The 19,680-nt window shown below is 50.9% G+C and overlaps 1 protein-coding gene across 2 annotated transcripts in view; it reads left to right on the forward strand.

Annotated features, from left to right (window-relative positions):
• The window catches only part of BBOF1 (basal body orientation factor 1), a 1,057,902-nt gene that overhangs the window by 320,325 nt on the left and 717,897 nt on the right, over window positions 1-19,680 (forward strand). The window lies entirely within an intron of this gene.

A 19,680-nucleotide genomic window follows, 5' to 3' on the forward strand; every position in this document is an offset into this window, starting at 1 on the left:
TAGGTAGAGAGAGTCCTTGCACTGACAAGCTCACAATCAAAGGGACACACAACTCATCATAGCAAGTGTCTGTCAGAGAGCTGATTTTTTTCCCAAAAATAAATTATTTAATATACTGTGAATGGGGTGATAAATCTGCTCACTCCCTGTCCCTGGAGAAAAGTGGGGTCTGGCTGGTGAAATGGGATCACAGCCAGCAGGTGGTGCTCTGATAAAGGGAGACGGGAAGTGCAGCTGGTGTTTAAAATGCACAGTTCCCTCCTCAGCAGCCCCTGCCTATCCGATAGTCTCTCTGCACTGCTTGCTAGGAAAGCTGTGCCTTAACGCTGCCTGTCTACAGTGGGGAAATAGCAAAGCCTTCCTCCCCTGAGAACCCGATGCTTTCTGGTACCCCCTACTTCCCTCTGCCACCGGGTCCTTCTGTGTATGCAGAGAGGAAGCTCAGGCCCATGGAAGAGTGGCTGGCAACCCTGGCAATCTGAGGTTCTGGTTCCTGTGGGCCCACGAAGCCTGTGGCTAGAGAGTTTGGCCTGGTCCCTGTTAGGACTTACCCTTGAGGGGTTGCCTTCAATAGGCCCAGCAGGGTATCACAAGTGGGACTGAAATGGGCCCTAAGTCAGGGGTTAAAATAAGAGAGGTGGTGGAGGTCCAACTCAGCCTCCCACTCCTGTACTAAAAGCCCCCTCCTCTCTCTGCCGTGGGGCAGCAGCATTCCCCCCTCAACTCCCCTGCTCCTTGGCTGGTGGGGTGCAAACCCTTCCCCCACATCCTGTTTCAATCTACTATAGCCCTTGCCCCAAGTCCCACTGGTAGAGAGGGCCTGCCCACCTAGGATCTGACTCCTGTTGGTGCCAAGCCCTGGGGAGACTTATTCTGGTACTGCTCCTGCCCCCCCGCCGCCCAAGCCTGAGACGCAGACACCCCTGGAGATAGCTGGGGTTGTAGGAAAAGGCCTGCCTTCCTCCTCCTACTCCTTGCACTGCAGCAGTTGTCCCCATCCCACCCCTAACCCTGGTGCTGCAACATCTTCTCTGGCTTCCCCGCCCCCATCCCTGGCACAGACTGAATCAGTGCAGGATCAGCAAACTCAGGTGGAGGGCTGGTGCAACTAGTCCTGGGGTTCGTTCTACCAGCTTGGTCCATGAGGAGCAACCAGTGTTAGTAGGCCGGTAGATCTTGGATCCAGAGCAGTTGCCAGTAGGAAAGGTGAGCAGCCCTCCACCGGGGTAGGGACCTGGGATCCAGGGATGGGAGAGCACTCCCCCAAGACAGAGGGATGGGCGAAGCTATTGCAGGAAGTGCTGCATTTGCTCTGATCACTGAGGTTGTGTGTGTGTGTGTGTATGTGAGAAAGAGAGAGACACACATACACAGTAATTAGCTCCCAGTGACTTCTCATCAGTGAATTCCTCTGAGGGAGTGAGCTGGTAATTACTCCAGAATGATTATCCATGTCTCTGAACTGTGCCTAGAGGCTGGGAGATCAGCTGTTTCCCCTCAGCGGCAGTGGCAGCAGCAGCTGTGAAATTGAAATCAAGATTAAGTGGTATTTTCCCTCAGCTAGACAAAGGAAGAGAGCAAGAGAGGGTGGGTTGTCTGACACTCAGCCTAATAAAGCACAGGTCCCACTCTAGGCACCAGTGGCCGAGCCTACTCAGCATCAGGGCCAAGGCTCAGAAATACATGCACCCCAGAGATCAGGGGCATGGTATGTACAACATATTGCCTGAGTAGATGAGCCTAGTGGTGCTCCATCTGCTTTTATAATCAGACCCTGAGAGCAACCAGATGCTTCTGGGGAAGATACAAGAAACCCCCATGATGGACAATTATGCAACCCCCTGCCCAGAGGGGAAGCTTCTTTTAAACTTGCATCAGGCAGTGGTTGGTTTATCCCTGAAGCAGGTGGTTTATATGCCATACACATATTTATCCTATCAGATATAGTTGCGGGTGGCTTCATGGTGCTTACCTGGTCCTTTGGGAATCCTGCTAAATTCTTGCCCGCACTATGCTCTTGCAGCAGTGAGTTCCACAGATTAATCATGAGTTGTGTTAACTAAATTATTTCTTTCATCAGTTTCATATTTGTCACCCACCCTTCTCTCGTCCCAGAGCCTGTCACCGACCCTGTAATAGGGGAGGCTGGAGAGCTATCGGTGGCCAGTTCCTCTGATATAGCCTTACGTAAAGGGGCCAGAGGGCAATGGGGCCCACAACTTAAGATCAGGAGAGTTCTAGTTTGTAATGTGTAAACACAGATTTCTTTTCCACGCTGACTTGTTGCAGATTCAATTTTCAGCTTCTGTGACTTTCCTTCACTGCAAGCTCCTGCTCGAGCAGGATGAAATAGAGTTGGGGAGTCTGCCTTGGCTTCGTGTCTCACATAGCCAAAAGACTGGAATTGGTGCCATCGCTGCACTGTTCTCTCCTTGCATTTCAGGGGACACACCTGGAGCAACTGAAGTGCCCTGGGGACTGTGTGCCAGACGACTGGGTCTGAGATGCTAATTTCAACATCCTCCTAGCCTCAGCACATCTTAAGGAAAGTACAAAACCTTCCTGCTGCTCCTGAACCTCACTGGGGTTCACTCCTCCACTGCCATCAAGCAGCAAGGTCACAAATAGGAGCCCTTGTAGGTCCATTAATTTTGCACTCAAGATTTAATAGCTGACTTCTTTAAAGACTAACGTCCATAAAGCCATGTTGATCTCAGTCTGCTGAGAGATTCGGTTTCCTAAGTGCCTGGCCCCACTTGGGGGAGGTCAAGGCTGTAAGAGCAGCCAAGTTGGAGGTCAGAGCCAAGGGGTAGCGCAGTGTGTAGGTTGGTGCCAAGTGGGGGGGCAAGGCAAGACTGGCCTTGGGAGGGAAGTGGCTAGGGTGACCAGATGTCCCGATTTTATAGGGACAGTCCCGATTTTGGGATCTTTTTCTTTCTATAGGCTCCTATTACCCCCAACCCCCATCCCGATTTTTCACATTTGCTGTCTGGTCACCCTAGAAGTGGCCAAGGCAGAGGCTGGGAGTTTAACCCCAGCTGTATATTTTGAAGGAGGGGGTGAGATTGCAGGGTACACAGGATCAGGGAAGATGTTCCAGGCACTGCAATCAGGGCCGGCTCCAGGGTTTTTGCCGCCCCAAGCGGCCGGGGGGGGGGGGGGGGGGGACGGGGAAGAATTGCGATCGGCAGCAGCTCCACCCCGCTGCTTTCTTCTTCGGGGGCAATTCGGCAGCAGGTCCTTCCCTCCAAGAGGGACTGAGGGACCTGCCGCCGAAGAGCTCAACGTGCCGCCCCTTCCCCTTAGCCGCCCCAAGCTCCTGCTTGCTGAGCTGGTGCCGGCCCTGACTGCAATCAAGAATGACAGATCTGCCCTAAGTCTGGCTGTGGGCCAGGTGTCTCGGGGGAGGGGGAGGAAGAGGGGTATAGGGCAGACAAATAAATATTTGGGACTATTGGCTGCTGAGAATGGCTGGAGTACAGTGCAGACTAGCTAGCCCTCCCCCAGGCCCTGCCTTCCCCCAGCCTACACCAACACTGAAGGCTGTGCGGGGCCAGCGTAGAGTTGTTGTGCCAGCTCTAAGCACAGAGTGGAAAAGCCCTGTTTTGGGGCAGGCCCTGGGGGCCAATTCCACCTACGACCCAGTGCTTTTGTGACATCAGAGCAAAATAAACCAGCATAGAGGAGCAGAAAATCAGCGCAAGTATCTCCTACAGGAGAAAGCCTGTCAGAGCAAGTGGGCACAAGAATGTGCCCTCTCCTAATGGGTTCGATAGAATCATAGAATATCAGAGTTGGAAGGGACCTCAAGAGGTCATCTAGTCCAACCCCCTGCTCAAAGCAGGACCAATTCCCAGCTAAATCATCCCAGCCAGGGCTTTGTCAAGCCGGGCCTTAAAAACCTCCAAGGAAGGAGACTCCACCACCTCCCTAGGTAACGCATTCCAGTGTTTCACCACCCTCCTAGTGAAATAGTTTTTCCTGATATCCAACCTGGACCTCCCCCACTGCAACTTGAGACCATTGCTCCTTGTTCTGTCATCTGCCACCACTGAGAACAGCCGAGCTCCATCCTCTTTGGAACCCCCCTTCAGGTAGTTGAAGGCTGCTATCAAATCCCCCCTCATTCTTCTCTTCTGGAGACTAAACAATCCCAGTTCCCTCAGCCTCTCCTCATAAGTCATGTGCTCCAGACCCCTAATCATTTTTGTTGCCCTCCACTGGACTCTTTCCAATTTTTCCACATCCTTCTTGTAGTGTGGGGCCCAAAACTGGACACAGTATTCCAGATGAGGCCTCACCAATGTCGAATAAAGGGGAACGATCACGTTCCTCGATCTGCTGGCAGTGCCCCATCTTATACAGCCCAAAATGCCGTTAGCCTTCTTGGCAACAAGAGCACACTGTTGACTCATATCCAGCTTCTCGTCCACTGTGACCCCTAGGTCCTTTTCTGCAAACTGCTACCTAGCCATTCGGTCCCTAGTCTGTAGCAGTGCATGGGATTCTTCCGTCCTAAGTGCAGGACTCTGCACTTGTCCTTGTTGAACCTCATCAGGCAGAAGGTCTTTATGGCATGGACCCACCTCTCACAGGCAGATCCTTGGTGTATGCCATTTGAAAGCCCAGATGGTAGCCTAGCAGGCAGGCTTTACGGTCAATCCATCCTTTGAGGAAGATGGTGCTAGCCCAGCAGAACTCCACTGAGCTTCAGGCTTTGCTTGAGGAAACCACTGCTTGACATTCTGGAACGATCCACTTCTCCAACAGTCTTGTGAGCATCCCTTTTTGGGAAAGGTGCTACCTGAGCAGCTCTAAGGGCCTCTGAATAGAAGAGCAATTGTTAGTAACTGTCACCTTAGGGTCAGGCCCCAGTCAGCCATGAGGCTCATGCTGCTGTACCTGACAGATGGCTTTGGCACTGGAAAGGAGAGCTCTCCAGAGGGAGACCGGTAGATTTATCAACTGCTGTCGCTACTGGTGGTGGTGATACAGTGCAGGTCTAGTTGCATGCACTTGCAAACAGGCCCAGGTTCGCTCCCAGGGGGTTTGGTTCATGTCTTGTGGGAGGATGTCAGACAATGGTGATGAATAATGGCTCACTGGCCCCCCCCAGAGAGCCTCCCGGATGGAACTGCACAGGGGTAAGGGCTGTCCACTGACAGATGTAAGGCAGCCTGGTCTGGCCTGTGCTTATGAGATAGCCACCACCAGGGCCCACGCTTCCCAAAAGGCTCTACTTCTACCTATGCATTAGCACTCCAAGCTGTGGGCTCAAGCCCATTCGCAGCAGGACCCACTTCCTGGAATCATGCATAAACCTCTCCTCTTTACAGCCCTCTAAGGAACCCCCTCCTATAAGAAGACATCTCACAAACCCCTAGAAAATCTTGCTCACACATGGCTGAGCTCTCCCCTGCTCTTCATCAGTAGCTATGTTACAATCTCCCTCCCTCACCTTTTTTATTTCTCTTGTTGAAGAATGGCTGAGATGCCCTGTTTGAGTCCCTGTTAAACACCCCCCTCCCATGGTCTTTATTCCCCCCTAAGTATTTCCCCCCCCAATAGATTTATAAAAATCCTTCCTACATCCTGGGCCACTCTGACAACATTAACTACTTCTGCTTTTCTGATCTTCTCTCTGCAGCTTTCCCTGATTTGGAGGGTTCCCATGTGAGTGACAGCCCCTTCTCCAGTGCCAGTACTGGTTCCAGATCCTTGAGCCAACCCTAGGCCAGCCACATTGGCTGCTTCTGGTTCCTCTCATTCCTCTTTTCCAGAGGACCTGCAGTTAGTTTCTCCTCTGTTATAGGGACTGTTAGGATTCCACAGCCACCTTCTCCCACACTGGTGGATTGTAAGGGCCTCCTTTTGGACCTTACTAGATTTTTAGTGCCAACATCTGCCTTCCTGGAATCTAATGCTGTTGTACTGCTATATACAATGACCAATCCCTTCCACATGCCCAACTCAAGTAGCACATGGACTCTGGATACACCGGTCACTGGTTCCCTGTGCTCACCTGATCCCTCCCTTTCAGCAAGGGGCAGATCCAGAAAGCCTTTTCCTGGAGTCTGGGTTCTGGATCATAGGACTGGTCTTGCCGCAAGAACAACTTTGATAATCCTTATTGATTTCTGTCACTCATCCAGATGCCTGGACTGTTAAAAGCCCCCATGACTATTGTTCCCTGCAGTATGGAGCTGCTTGAAAGTTGATCCAGGAAGCTCTCTCACTCGTGGGAACGGGGAGATGTGAAGCTGATGCCCAAGGTCGCTCGTCCTTTACTGTACGTTCCTTGTATCTTTGCCTCCAATTCCCCTGCGTTATCACATTATGACTCATTGGCTTTGACACACGGCCTTCTTTCTACCTCTTCTACTTTTCCTCTCTCCCTGTAGAGGTTTTTTTCTATCAATATTAATAGCCCATTTATGGGATTTATAGCACCAGATCTCACTTACTCCCACGAGGTACTAAAGGATGGTGACAGCGACAAGTATCACTTTCAATTCATCTTACTTATTTCCAAGAGGGATCGCAAAGTGCTTCGCAGACTTTGTGCATAATCGATAAAGGGCTTGTCTTCCTGGGCTGCAGAACACACCAGCTGTCTGGCATCCCTGCAGCAACACTGCAGGACATCTGAGGACAGGAACTGAAGAGGAATCGTGTATTCAGTAGAAACTGTAGGGGGAGTTGAGGGAGCAGAATGGAATTAGCCCAGAATGGAATTTGGCCTGGATCCCAGGGTTAACACTTTGTGAACCTACAATTCTGGGGCCATGGTTGGGGTCTGAAGGTTGGGTGAGGGCTCCAGCAGTAGCAACAGACCCATCCCCTCTGCTTTTCCCAGCCAGCCTTATCAGCTTGCCATGCAAGGCTGCTGAGGAATGTGCAGCTATTTATGCTCATCCTCCCATTGCTGGAGATGACACTGTCTGGGGTTTGCGGCAACTCACCCCCATAAAGCATGAATTCTCCAGATACAGAATCTCAGCTCTCCAGGACTCCCTCTGCCCTTGGTGTCTGCTTCCTAGGCCTCGTTTCCTTTTCCCCTCTCTGCGGTTGGTTTCTGTTTCCATTTCCCATCCTAAATTCCAGTCTAAATTCCATCCAGTGTCAGTTTTTGTTCCCAGTTCACATCCCTCTGGTTTCGAATCCCCATCCTCATCTCTGGTCATTGTTTCCAATCCCCAGCCCAATATCAGACTCTCCAACTTGGTTTCAATGTGACAAACCTGCATTCTCCCCCTGCCAGCTCAGGCCCAGTTTGTCTTCTTCCTCGGTCTGCTGTAACGAGATGATGTTTTATTGCCCGGCCAGCCTGGAGGGACGTGGACAGAGGAGTACTCCTGGCAGTAATGATCAGTTGTGGGCACTTTTTATTTATTGAGGTAGTTTGTGGCTGAGTGGAGTCTAATTGGGGGGAAAAACATAACCTGTGATGTATCCCTGTCACACTGAACTCTCATTGAGCTGACGGGAGAGAGATGAATTTCAAACAGGCCCAGCTGCTCCTCACTTTGCTGTCAACCCTGGGCCAATAAATCTCTCCCTTCACATGTGTGGAATAAGATTTAGTTCAAGTGTCACCTGAAATCCCTCACAGCCTGGTACTTAAAAACACAAACCCCAGCAAAGCAGGAAATGAAAATAGTAAAAGGAGATTAAAATGCAGAAGCTGGAGGACTGTAAAACCCACACAGAGGAGCCCTCCTGCCTGGGTCTGATTTAGGGGCTGTTCTCAATCACTGACGCACTTAATTCACATTCATCCACGTTTGTCATGCTACTCAGAAACCAGCCAGACTCGGTGCAGGGACTGAGAGATAAGAGCCTTCTATGCAGCACATGGCACCGGGTTCACCACATGCCAGGAGGAGAGGCTTGCAGAACACAAGATTTGTCAGAGCACTGGCCTATCCAGTGCTGGATCCTGCCTCTAGCAGGGGGTCAATGACTGGGCCAACATTTTCCGTGTGACTACTGCCATTAGGCATCTACATGCCTATTTAGACATAAATAAGTGAGGTGATTATCAGAAGTGTTGAGTACCCACAGCTCGCATTAGGGTCCCTGAACATGGAGCACACTGCACAGTTCAGGTCTCCTCGATAGCAGAACTGATGTTTTCAGACAGATCAGCAGGGAAGCTCAGAGAAGATCAGCAAACAGAGGCTGGCAAGGGGGGACTCAATTGATAAAGGTGATTGGAAGACCTAAGAGATGGCTATGGGAGGGCAGGAGAACCTTTTCGAGACATGTGACCAGTGCTTCTGTGCTACAGGTGCTCCTGCCTTCGTGCTGGCAAGAGCAGGGTTGCCTTTGCCCCAACCCCACCTCTCATCAGAGCAGTTGATGAGCAGCTGATTGAGAAACTGGATGATGCAGAGAACATCCCACTTGTCAAAGCCTGGCTATGATGCGGTCTTTGTCTCCAGCGTCCACTGGTGAAAAACGCAAAGCCTATGTTCTCCTTAGTGAACATTACAAGTCACTCTAGAGACAGCCCTAAAGCATCGTTCTGCTTAATTGGGGTCACTCTCAAATCCAAATACAAAAGCTGGGATTCTACCCCAGACTGTGTGAGAGGTCCTATTCCTTCCGCTAGTCCTGACACTCAAACACCTCTCATCCAGACGTACTTTGTTGTTTATTTGCAAGCTATAATTAGCGCTTCTTCCCATTAATCAAGGCAGTGGGGTTGTGTTCTCGCGCTCTGGTTCTGTTTCAGTTTTTTCAGAGCTAGTTGCTTGTTTCTGAGCCACATCTATGGCAGTAGCCCTTGGAGTCCGCAGCAGGGCTTCAACTTTTTGGAACCCCACCTCACGTTGTGCGATTGGGGCCACAAAATAGACCTCATGCTTTTTCTACTACACCTGTACATTTATTACAAGTAGAACCAGTCAGCAAATTTGATGGAAGTTTTCTATCAAAAAAAGGTAGTTTTGACTAAATATTTTGTGGGAACGTGTCTATTTTGACAAATGTTTTAAACTTTTTCCCTTCAAAACCTTGTTTCAACTGTATCATTTTGATTAGTTTTGGCTAAAATTGACTTAATATTCAATATAATAAAATTAACATGAAATGTTTTAATGGTTCCAAATAACCAAGGTTTTGGAAGGTGTTTTGTGGGACATTGCAGCTTCTCATACTGATTTGGAACTAATTTTGTTTCAAAAATGTTGGAATTTCTTGCCAAATAGAAATTCAGGTTCCCAACCAGCTCTAATCACCCTGCGTCTGAAGACGACTGCATTTTTAGAAGAAAAAAAAATAATATATGGAGTAACTGAAGCCACTTTAATTCCCCAGCCTGGGAGGGAAGCTGGCAGAGACCTGCTGGAGAAGGCTGTAGCACTTCCAAAATTTCTTGGAAGCAAGTGGTATTGCTCAGAAATCTGAGAGAGTGAAACACAAGGGTGTCCAGGGCAAGTCTAAAAGCATTGAGGACTTGCAATCCAGTCCAGTGGTAGCATGGAGGAGACTGCAAACTGCCAGACAAAAATAATTCAAACATATCCACAATACTGTGACCCACAGAAGAAGATCACTTGGCATAGGCACCTTTTCTTTACAAAAAACCCAATAGCCAGATGAAATAATTGAGCCTTATAGTACAAGCCTACCTACCTAATAAAGCTCAGCTAAGCCATGAAAACCTCGTTAACAGATGAGCTAATCAGAGTGGTATAACTGATGAACAGGTCAAAGCAAGGAGATTGTGAGAGGCGGACTTGACTTTCCAAAGAACAGTAGGTATTTGTGAGGCTAGTGAGAGCTGTGCTTCTCAATGAAAACGTTAATAAGCAGTGAAAGGATGAAAGTGAATCCAGTGAAGCATGCACACAAAGGCAGAAAGACACAATACAAGGGTAAACAAATGACAGGGACCAATTTGTTTGCAATGAATGTAGAAGCCATTGCAATACACTGTGTCCAGCACAAAGGCTGCAACAGCATGTAGTGCAACACTTAATGAACTGGGATTCATCAAATCCATAATAATCCCAGTCGGTGCCAACAACAATATATCAACACCTAACATTTCATTTAGCAGCGAAGAAAGGTAAAAGCAAAATTTGACCAGATGGTAAAATTAAATGTAATAAAAACCAAATGAGTTAAGTGGACTACTGTTAATTTAAAAAACATAACAAAACACCACACCACTTGAGGTGCCGCACAACACATCCCCTAGCAGCGTACTAAGCCTCATAAGTCACTTTGTTCACCAGGAGACTCCAAATGAGTTAACAACGGCTAAGGGCCTGCAACCCATGAATGGCTCCTTTTGGCTATTTGCATTATAGCAGAGCAGCAGCTCTGTACGTTTGAGTCACTTGCTGTTTAAAAGATGAGAATTTTAAGGGCTCTTAAGAGGCAACTGGCCAACCGGGGACTTGGATGGTCTTGACATTTGCTATGCCTCACAAGGCCGGCTCCAGGCACCAGGCACCCAAGCACATGCTTGGGGCAGCACCTGGTAAGGGGCGGCGGGGGGAGCACGGCGCGGCATTCCGCGGGGGGGGGCGTTCCGGCGGGGCGGCGCTCGGCGGGCGGCCCTCGGTGTGGGGGGGCGGGGCGCTCGGGGGGGGGTTCCGGCAGCACTTGGCGGGGGGGGGGCTCCAGCGGCATGGCGCTCGGTGGGGGGGTGTTCCGGTGGCGCTTGGCGGGGGGGGGCGGGCTCCGGCAGCACAGCGCTCGGCGGGGGGGGGGGGTAGCGTTGGGGGGGTGGCGCGGCACGGCGCTCGGCGGGGGGCTCGGGGGGGTAGCGCTTTTTTTTGCTGCCTGGGGCCGCAAAAATGTTAGAGCCGGCCCTGATGCCTCATAAGGATGTGGGGATAGGGTTAGTAGCCCAAAATTTGGGATCCTTTGAGCAAGAGGTTCCTGAAATATAATCCCCCTTAAAAAAAAAAAAAAAAAATAGCTGTTTAGAAAATCACCTGGTTTGGGGTTTTTTTGTGTCCACTCCTGGGGCTCAACCTATTGCTCCAAATCCTCCCCGACCTGATCTCAGCTGCTTGTGATTTAGCTCAGCATCCACTGACTCCCCCTTTCAGGACACAGCAAAGATTCAGTCAGTGATCAGCATGCCCCCTCATGGCTGGGTGTGGCATAGCAGCTCAGCAGTCTCATGTACGGTCCACCTGCAGTTTAGACTGCTTGGTGGCCTGTTCTTTCTTGAAACTCAGTCCTTCAGCCAAGTCACCTGAAGCCACCTCACCCCTTCAATAGCTTATCCCAAGTCTTCAGTCTCAGCCTGGGTACAAAACTGGCTTACACTGCCTGCCCTTCCTGCAGGGGCATGGGGAAAACCAGGCTCAACTTCTCCTCTGGGTTCCTGCCTAGGGCCCTTGCAATAAGCAGCTAGGCTTACAGTACCTTGCTGGATCCCTGGGCTGCTGCTTCCTACCTTTGTCAGTTTGCAGGCACCTGTTACAGAGCTGTACTCTCCAGTCCTCACTCCCTGGAATGTCACCTCTCTATACAGCTTCCTCCCACTTTGGTGCTAAGGCACTTTCTCCACTTGGATAGCTCCTAGCCCCTCTAGCACCACCATTCTGCAGCCTTTTATCCCAGCTGTGATTAATTGGCCAATTAGTCACAGCTTGAGAGGGAACTGACTCATCTATTAACCCCTTCCTGGCTGCCACAAGATGAGGTCTATACATCCCATCACAGGAAGCAATACTAAAAAATGCATTAAGGACAAAGTTTTGCACTCCGGATCCGCAGGAGCTAAACTGACATGCCTAAAAGAGTGAAATGAACAAGTGCAGCAAGACTAGGTGTCTGCCAGAGCCTGAGGGTTTGCAGGCAGCTTGTTACAGTAACTGGGTAGCTCAGGCTGGGGTCCTTGAACCTGAGAAGAACCCATGCACTGAGGCCATGTCTACATCACAATATTAAGTTGACCTAACTTACATGGGCATACAGCCGCTGCAGTAATTACATCACTTGGGCGTGTCTACATTTTGCATCCTCACCAGGAGCACTTGTATGGATAGCACTGATGGTATGGGGCATTATGGGATGACTCCTGAAAGCCAGTAATATTCTACATAAGCAACGCAATTCCATACTGATGCCGCTTCGACCTATCTACATTGACCTTGACTCTACGCCGCTCATGGAGGTGGAGCAGTTACGTTGGCGGGAGTGAAATTTAAGTGTAGACACGTCCAGAGTTAGGTGGCCATAAGCTGCCTTGTGTCAACCTAACTCTGTAGTGTAGACCAGACTTAAGAGTCTAAGCCCTACCCTTGGCAGTTTTCAGAGAATGGGCATGCCTTGGGCATGTTCCCTGCATTCTTCAGGGGCTCCTTTTGAAAGTTTTACCCTAAGACCAAATGTCTAGTTTAAGAACAATATTTTAAAGTGCTCTAAAATTCACATTCAGACTCTGATTTCACTTTAGATGTATTGTCAAAGAAATTAGCATTAAATAGAGGGAAGATGAAAGACTCTAGTGAGCAGTTAAGGTCATGTAATGCCTGAATTTCTTGAATAATAGAACTGAGTGTGATCAAAGGCAAGCAAGTCCCTGAGTTATTTGATCAAGGGGTTCCTAATATTAAGTCCCCCCCCAACAAAAGCTTCTTGTAACATTTGCAGATTCTTATAACTTTTTTGGTGCAGACCTAAGGAATATGAAGGGTCAGAGCAGTGAGGAGAGAAATGTGAGGGGGTGTTGGAACAACGCATGGGTAGGTGAATTGGGCCAATACAGGGTGGGAAGGAGACTCTGCCCCTATGCCAACCTTCACCCCTTAAATCTGTGCTCTGGCACAGATTGTTAGGGGCCAGCACAGCCCTGGACAACATCTTGTATTAGTGTTGGGTTCACTCAAGCACTGATTTTGAAAAACCAGTTGCTCCATCAGGCCAAGGGTGAGGACTCAGGGGCTCCCCTTCCCTCCACTATCCCCTGGTGAGGGGTGGAGTCCAGAACTCCCCTCCTTCTCCATGCTGCCTCTAGCAGAGGGAAAGGTCTCCATGCTCACACTTCCCCGCAATGCTGCTGCTGCTTCTAGGAGGAAAGGGGAGGTCAGAGCAGTGCAGAAGAGTGGGAAGGAAAGGAGGGGGTCAGAGCTGTGCAATGAGGAAGTAGGGAGGCTTCAGCTGTGCCCCACAAACCTATGCACATCCATATGCTCCATTTTTGTCCCACCTTCAAAATATGCCCCTCACCTTGCTGTGACCAGCCAAGCTGAGGAGCTGGGAATGAGCATGTTCAGTGCATGGCACAGGCATACAATGCTGATGCCACAGTGAGGAGCTAGGAATGGGCATGGTTAATTCATGGCACAGTGCACAGCGCTGAGATCATAGTTGAGAACTGAGAACAGGCATGCTTGGAGCAGGCACCAAGCAAACAGTGAAGAGACTGTGGTGAGCAGCTGAGAGAGGGGAGGGATAGCTCAGTGGTTTGAGCATTGGCCTGCTAAACCCAGAGTTGTGAGCTCAATCCTTGAGGGGGCCACTTAGGGATCTAGGGCAAAATCAGTACTTGGTCCAGCTAGTGAAGGCAGGGGGCTGGACTCAATGACCTTTCAGGGTCCCTTCCAGCTCTATGAGATAGGTATATCTCCATATATTATAGAACAGGCATATTCTGTGCATGGTTCAGGCCCACTACTGCTGAAACCACAAGGGGGGGATAAAAACACCCACAGAGGGCTTGTCTACACTGCCAATTGAACAGTCACAGGTGCTTAAAAAAGCTCCCCCCTCCCCCGGAAAGACAAAAGTTTTGCCATGGCAAGTAGCAGTGTAAACCACTTGTTGTCCGCAAGAGCACTCTCCGGTCGACAACCCAAACCCAGCTCATAGGCGGTAGAAGTATTTTGTACGCAAAAGTGCCCACAAACAGTGTTTACACTGCCCAACTTTTACTTTTAGCGATGCAGCTGTGTCACTAAAAGCTGTGTAGTGTAGACAAAGCCTGTGATGAATGGAGCAGTTTGCCCCTCTCAGAACTGTTGTTTCAGACTCTGTTAATCTCCACAGAGAGCTCTAGTTCAGCTGAGAACAACTCATTGAGATGAATGGGCCACTTCACACCTCTCTGAGCCTGCTAGGCTACAGATGGATGTGTAAACAACCTTCTGCACACACCAGGCCCAGATGGGGGGGAGGGCCTTTGCATCTCCATTCTCCTACCCCTTCTTGCAACCAGCTGGTGCATGCACACACTCACAGCCCCTCCAAGTTTACCAGGGTCATGGCGTGACAAGGAGAGAGGGGGGACACTGGGGGTTGGAGCAGCAGAGGGGGTGGGGGTGGTCAGAGCAATGGGCATGATGGATGGAAGGCTGGAGAAACTAGAGCAGTGTTAGAGCATTAGGGGAGTCTGAGCAGTGAGGGGGAACATGGGAGGTCAGAGCAGTGTAAAGCAGAGTGGGGTGGACAGGAGGTGCTCAGCACTGTGCAGTGGGGGATGCTGGGAGGTGGCATGGATCTTAACTTTGTATTTGGTACTGTTCAGAGATTTGAGGAGTGTATTATTAGTAGTTGTAGGATAACCAGAGCACCTAGGAATTCTAGTCATGGACCAGGACCCCACTGTGCTAGGCGCTGTACAAACAGAACAAAAAGACAGCACCTGCCCCAGAGAGTTCACAAGCTAAGCAGGGGCGGCTCTAGCTTTTTCGCCACCCCAAGCATGGCAGGCAGGCTGGGACCGGCAGGGCGCAACCCTGCAGCTTGCTGCCCCAGGCATGCGCTTGGAGCGCTGGTGCCTGGAGCCGCCGCTGAAGCTAAGTATAAGACGAGACAACAGATGGATACAGAGAGGCCAACAGGGGAATTAAAAAAAAAAAAAAAGAAGAAGAGAGACAATATTCATCAGCATGAGAGGCAATGGTCTCAGCACACAAGTGGCTGAACTCAATATACTAGAAGGACACATCACAAGGATCCTGGAACAAGCAGGCAAGGTCTGTCTATTCAGACCTACTCCCACTACCTTCCTGGGCTTCTTCCTACCTCAGCCTGTCCACAGGCCTTTTCCATAGCTCCTTCCTGAGCCCACTGGGTACCTGTATTTTTCTCAGGCTCTGAGGCCTCTCTTGGTTCACACTTCTTTCAGGGCTGGGGGTCAGGGCTTCCCCTGCAGTCACCCAACAAATCCCAAATGAAAATACAAACAAACTACTCTGCCCTCCTCAGACTTGAATTTTCATCCCTCTTAGATTGCCCCTGTGCCCTGTTCCTCACTTGAAAGCCTCCCAGGGTTTTCTCCTTGGAGGTCCAGACCCTGCCCTTCTAACAAGGCCAGAGCTTTCTGCACCACAGCACCTGCTCCATGTCTCTCTCTGCCTTTTGCCAGAGTTCTCTAGTCAGGGGAGAATCCCAAGGCCACCTCTTTCCCTAGGCTTCCTCTTCCCTCCACTGCCCTAAAGTCCGTCCTAGCCCTGAATGTCTCTCACCTGCCCAGAAAAAAGCTACAGTGTTTTTTCTCTCTGTCATACTGCCTTCCTTCTGCTCTAGGCTTCCTCTCTATAGCACCCAGCTGGGAGCTATCTTCCATTGGGCCTGGTCCACTCTCCAGGTGCAGCCAAGTGTCCTAATTGAGCTCTCCAGTGAATTTTTTCAGAGCCAGTGGGCGTATACTCCCCATTGCACACACCTCCCTCTCTGAGACACAGTTCTTCAGTAGGAACAGGAGACAGCTAAATAAAACCAATGAAGACATCAAATCTCTGTTTCTTTAAGAATCCCAAATGACCAAGAGTGCTCATGTGCTGCCTGTGAAGTAGTTCATGCCTGCCCAGTCACTGACAGCGGAAAACAGTAGCAAACCAAGACTCCAGGTCACAGCTTCACCTCAGGGCTCAACAAGGCACCAGGGTTGCCAGGTGTCTGGTTTTCAGTACTGACCAGGCCATTAAAAGTCTGGTTGTCAGCACAGCGGGGCTAAGGCAGGCTCCCTTCCTGCCCTGGCTCCGCGTGGCTCCTGGAAGCAGCAGCATGTACCACCTCCGGCTCCTATATGTAAGGGCAGCCAGGGGGTTCTGTGTGCTGCCTCCGCCCCAAGTGCCAGCTCCACAGCTCCCAGTGGCCAGGAACCACAGCCAATGAGAGCTGCAGGGGCAGTGCCTGCGGATGGGCAGTGCGCAGAGCCGCCTGACTGTGCCACCATGTAGGAGCCAGAGGGGAGACATGCTGCTGCTTCTTCCAGGAGCTGTCTGAGGTAAGCGCTGCCCAGAGCCTGCACCCTTGACCCCCGCCTGCAGTCCTGATCTTCCCCCGCCACTCTCCAACCTCCTCAATCCCAGCCCAGAGCACCCTCCTGCACCCCAAACCTCTCTCCTGGGTGCTCCAGGGGTATGTCTTACCTGCAATGAAAAACCACCAGCTGTCCCATGCCAGCTGACTCAGGTTTGCAGGGCTCAGACTGTGGACCTGTTGAATTGCAGTGTAGACTTAGGGGCTCTGGCTGGAGCCTAGACTCTAGGATCCTGCAAGGAGGGAAGGTCCCAGAGTTCAGACTGCAGCCCCAGCCTGAATGTCTACACTGAAATTAAACAGCCCCTTAGCCCGAGCCCCAGTCAGCTGGCACAGGCCAGCCCCAGTCTAATTGCAAGGTAGACATACCCTAGGTTCACTCACTTCAGCTGTGTTATTGACTCTGCTAACGGCTCTTAGGAGTGAGACTGAGGGGTCGCTGAAGATAGAATGGTCACCCTTGATTTTAAGGTGCCTTTTATAAATGGCTTGTAAAGAGTTAATAAATGATTAATAGGGTTTTTAAGCATGTCACCGTATATGTAAGAGCGGATTCTAAGCACATCAGCTATAGAAGGGTCTAGCAACTTATTGACCCGTGTGACTCTATAACAATTTATTAACCACTGATTAACCCTTTATTAACTATTTACAGATGGAATTGCCATATAAAGTGTGACCAAAATTGTTATACATGCAGGAGTAAAGGAAACCAATAAAGGTACATATGTTGGTGGGGAAAAATCAGGAGATACATACACCAGCACCTGCTAGAGAGTATCTGCTCTTCTCATTAGGGTTGGAGTTCAGTTTGCTGTTATTTATGCAGGGAGCTAAGGCTCCAGGCTGTTTAGGATGTGAATGGGGAGATGGAGAGCAGGATTCAGAGGTCGTTGTGTCTTTTAGTGAGGCTGTTATTCATGGGCTGGAGCATTAAGATTCCTCCGTTCTGTGCAATTTTCTTTCCTTTTATTATTTCCGACACACAGCAAATAAATAAAACTGAATTATGCCTCGAGTATCTTCTCCAGCCTGATTCCTTTTGGCAGGAGTGTCCCATGGAGTGTGGGGCAACGGGCACCTCCTTGTACGCTAATTCTCCACTGCGGCGCAGTCTGTGACAGACATCAGCTTAGATTAGCGTTCAGCCCTCACCACTTCCCCCTCCTCGGCCCAGCCTCTGCAGTGGCCCTCGGCAGGGAGGGCAGGGGCGAGGAGAGGGGAGATGAAGCTGAATGTGCTTTTGCTCTCCGTGTTCCCCGCGGGCTCCATGCTGGCTCAGGGGTGGGTTCTAAAGGGAAAGTAGTTCCACAACATGGCAAGCAGCCCTAGTCTTTACTTCTCCATGGGGCTGCAGGAAATAACTGCAGGTTCAGGCGAGCACAGCAAGGAGCAGAGTGTTCCCGCCACAGGCCCGCTCTGCTCCAGAGTGGTCTCTGCAGCAAACCGGGATGTCCTGGGCACACTGTGCAGAGCTGAGGAGGGGGCTAAGAAATAGACGCTGGTCCCAGTGGCGTAGCCAGCTTTTAAGAAGAGGGGGAGCAAAGATAAAAAAAGGCGCCCCCCCCCTTGGCTCCTCCTCTGGCCACGCCCCCTTGGCTCCTCCCCCGGCCGCACCGACCCTTCCCCTCCATGGCTCCTCCGGCCCTGCCGTGCCACCCCCGTGACCTCCCCTCACTCCTCCGGCCGCCATGCTCCTCCGGCCGCGCCCGCCGCCCCCCCATGGCTGCCGGCCACGCTGCAGGCCGCCAGCCTGCGCCCCCCTCGCTCCTCTCCGGCTGCTTTTGGAAAGGTGGGGGAATCGGCTGCTTCCCCTGCACCCCGCTAGCTACGCTAGTGGATGGTCCCAGAAAGAGGAGACAGGAACAGCCAAACCATTTAATCAAGGCTAAGGAGTCTCGAGCTGGAGGCAAAGCTCCTCCATGCAGCTGGCTCTGTGGGAGTAGACAGCCCCCAGCAATCCCCAACAGCCTTCGCCCACTCTCTTTAAGTGCCCGGAGTGACACTGATGTTTTTGTCTCTTTTAGGGCTTTACCTTCTTTTCTCTAAGTTGGCAGAAGCCCCGATGGGACTTGCTGCAGCTCTGCGAGGTGGGGGAACACGGACCCAGCACTGTGTTCAGAAACTGTTAGTCAGGCCCCCCCAGACCATGAGATTTTTGAACAATGATACGTCTTGGGGTCTGTTTATTCACTGTCCGGGTTCAGAGCCTTTCGAGTGCCCTCCGGTCACATTTCCAAGCTCTTCTCGACAACCTCAAGTGCTAGAAATCTACTTCTCACAGGAAAGCTGAGGTTTCCTCGCACATTTCTGATTCCTGGAGCTGGGGTGTTATGACAGACACTAAATATCGTGAGTTGCAATAGAGTCACCAGAGCTGGCATCTGTAGACCTGATTCGCAAGCATCACAGCTGGCCCATTTGTCCCAGGACAGGGCAGTTCCTGGCAGTGCTCCCAGGGCTCACCACCACTCCTCCCTGCTTAGCTCCTCAGCTCCTCCAGGCAGCAGACATTTTCTAAAGCCAAGGGACATGGGAGCAGCTGCCTTGCTAGTTGCTTGCAGGTTCACTCTTAGCCGCTCGGGCCTGGCTTCAACTCCTGGAAGGGGCAGCTCCTGCCCTATGTGATCTCTGAGGGGTAGACACTGGTGCCCTGGGGTCCCTCCTGTTGCTGCCTGAGCTAGCTGGACAGCTCTTCTTTGTCTGCTTGCATCACCCACTGGATACAGGTGCAGTCTATTACTCACATGGTGAGAGGCTGGTGGGACTCTCTGGTGGGAGGTGTTGCTACATGGCCTCTTTCTGCCTTGCCCAATGGAGCTGGCTGAACTCGTGTCTGTTTGGGCAGCCCTAACCGTTGTGCTCTGGTGCATGCTGCTGCTGGAGATCTTTATACGGAGAGATCATGGCAGGTGTCACAAGGGAGAGGAGCAATAATGAGTATCCTGGTTTTACAGCAGCTGATGCCTGAATGATGGCCCTTAATTGGCTTCTCTGTGAGTAAATCCCTTTCCTCCAGCCCCTAGAGAGATGGCACTGCCACAGGTGGAGCCTTCACAGTCTCTCCCAGCTGCAGGCGGTGGGTGAGGGGGGGAGGAACCGGAATGGAAGGGGGCAGGTGAGTATATTTCTGAGATCCGTTTTTTGCTACAGGAATAGAAAATTCACTCTGCCTCAGATAATTAGACAGTTCCTCTCTGGATTGCTGTGAAAGGAAAATATTGATTTTGCCATCAAGGGAGGAGAAAGCATCGTTCCTGTTCTATTTCTGAGTCACTCTTTCTGAAATGAGGACAGCATGTTTGCTGAGGGGCTGGAGTGACTCAGGGAAGGGTGAGCTAGCGTCTTTCAGCTCCAGGGCAGCGGTGCCAATCCAGCCACAGGTGATGCAGGGACTAATAGACAGAGTTTTTCACTTTTAGATGATAATTTCCCATCCAT

Source organism: Chrysemys picta, chromosome 4 (assembly GCF_011386835.1).
Source record: "Chrysemys picta bellii isolate R12L10 chromosome 4, ASM1138683v2, whole genome shotgun sequence".
In the NCBI taxonomy this organism is placed as follows: domain Eukaryota; kingdom Metazoa; phylum Chordata; order Testudines; family Emydidae; genus Chrysemys; species Chrysemys picta.